This window comes from Capsicum annuum, chromosome 5 (assembly GCF_002878395.1).
Source record: "Capsicum annuum cultivar UCD-10X-F1 chromosome 5, UCD10Xv1.1, whole genome shotgun sequence".
Taxonomy (NCBI): domain Eukaryota; kingdom Viridiplantae; phylum Streptophyta; class Magnoliopsida; order Solanales; family Solanaceae; genus Capsicum; species Capsicum annuum.
In genome coordinates, this window is record NC_061115.1 from 213978488 (window position 1) to 213981267 (window position 2780).

A 2780-nucleotide genomic window follows, 5' to 3' on the forward strand; every position below is an offset into this window, starting at 1 on the left:
ACGTCAAAATTATATCAGTATTGTTTAAATTGGAATAGAAGAAAAAAATATTATAAATTACAATAATTAAAAGTTTAAAGTAATTTTAAAATGTAATTGACTATCAATGCCACAAAAATTTGAACAAGGAGAGCATTATAAATTAGCTAATAACTTAAAAAAATAAATTACAATGTCAAAAAGATATTATAAATTACAATAATTAACAACTTAAAATATCTAAAAAAACAATTAATTTGTTATATATTTTTAAAAATATATTTTTTATAAATTACATAAAAGTACTACAAATTGCAATAGTTAACGACTTAAAATATCTAAAAAAAAATATTTAATTTGTTATGTATTTTAGAAAAATACATAAAAAAATATATTAATCACAATAATTAACAACTAAAAAAAATTAAAAATATAAAATATTTGATTGACTCTTGAAATGTTGTGTAGGTGTCATATTAACAACTTAAATTATCAACTAAATAAATAAAGGTTTTAATTATATGATAAAATTGCACATAGCGTAAAATGTTTAAGTATCAATATTGAGCCATGCTAGCACGGCGTAGCCGCCTAGTTATTAATATATATATATAAGAGAGAGTTTCACGAGCTTCCCGTTGTCCTGCTTGCTGATACCAAACGGTATCTAAATGAGCACAAAACAGTCCACACGAACAAGACACTAAACGGAAACAACAAACTCAAACTTAAACGATAAAGAAGATATGTAACTTGACACAATGAGAACTCATAATGCAGCAACTAAAGAGTGTATCAATACTCTAAAACCTCCACAAAACAAGTTAACAAGCACCACGTTCTTACAAAACACAAGAGAAACTCAGTTCACTCAAGCACTCTCGTTTCTAGCCGATACTCACAACACAAGAAGAAACTATTTCTTGTGATGTCAAAGTGGTGGTCTACTCTCTTCTTGAAAGGAAAGTGATGTTCAATATTACAAGTGATTTCAAGAATAAGCTAACTATGGAGAACAAAACTAAAAGGATCCTATAAATAGTCTATTACAAAAGTCACGAGGAAAGGACCCTTCTACCCTTAATGAAAGGGGCGGTTTTGGGATGCAAAAGTGGAAAAATTTGGCATGTTTTGTAACACCTAAGGAAATTCCTCACATGTCAATGCATATACTCCTTTGAGCGGCTCCAATACATGCTTCAATACGTCCACTTTCATAAACGTGCCTTGAAGCCTTTGTAGTTCCCGCGCTTGGCTCCTATTGATTGTTCTCGAGCCCATGATGCCCGTATAATCCTCTCCATCTTGTCCTTCAATTGAGGCGCCTCTTGAGTGTATAAACTACTCCCCCTTCCTTCACTTGGACAAGGCTTTGAAAAAGGCTTCAAAAGGTCTTCAATTCATTTGCAAATCCGAAACTTGAACCTTTGACCAAAAACTTGTAATCCTTGTGCTCCTCATGCTTGTATCACTTGCCGAAGGGTTCAGCTAGTTGCTCCATAATTTTACTATACCACTTCTAATTAATTATATGTCATTTACATATTAAAAAAATAATAATATTAATAAATAAAGTAAAATAGACATTTATGATATGTTTGTTTCAGCTACTTCAACCTTAATTTTACTGTATCGTCCCTAATTAATTTTATCATACGTTATTTATGTATTAAAAAATTAATAATATTTTATAAAAAAAATAAAATAGATATTTATGACATGTCTGTTTCAGCTGTTTCAACCGTAATTTTACTGTATCTCTCCAAATTAATTATTATAAGTCATTTAAATATTAAAAAGGTTATAAAGTTATCTAAATATTAAAAATTTAATAATATTTAATTTTAAATTAACTTAACTTCTTATATGAGGTCCACTTAATTTTTTTTCCTCAAGTATTTTTTATAGTAATTTTTCTATATCACTTCTAATGTGTTATTATAAGTAATTTAATACATCTCTGTTTTGCTGCTTCAATCGTGATTTTACTATCTCACCCTAATTAATTCTTATTACCATCTAAGCATTATGTCACTTAAATTAAAATAGAACAAAAAGTATTATAAATCATAATAATTAAAAAAAGTAAATTATTTAAAAAGTATAATTGACTATCAATGCCAAGAAATTTTGAACAAAATTTGTATGCTTTGGCACAACTTCATTGGTCCTTTATGAGTTACTATAATTAATTTAATACATATCTGATTTGCTGCTTCAATCGTGATTTTACTATCTCACCCTAATTAATTCTTATTATCATCTAAGTATTATGTCACTTAAATTAAAATAGAACAAAAAGTATTATAAATCATAATAATTAAAAAAAGTAAATTATTTAAAAAGTATAATTGACTATCAATGCCAAGAAATTTTGAACAAAATTTGTATGCTTTGGCACAACTTCATTGGTCCTTTATGAGTTACTATAATTAATTTAATACATATCTGATTTGCTGCTTCAATCGTGATTTTACTATCTCACCCTAATTAATTCTTATTACCATCTAAGCATTATGTCACTTAAATTAAAATAGAACAAAAAGTATCGTAAATCATAATAATTACAAAAAGTAAATTATTTAAAAAGTATAATTGACTATCAATGCCAAAAAATTTTGAACAAAATTTGTATGCTTTGACACAACTTCATTGGTCCTTTATGAGTTACTATAAGTAATTTAATACATATGTGCTTTGCTGCTTCAATCGTGATTTTACTATCTCACCCTAATTAATTCTTATTACCATCTTAGCATTATGTCACTTAAATTAAAATAGAACAAAAAGTATTGTAAATC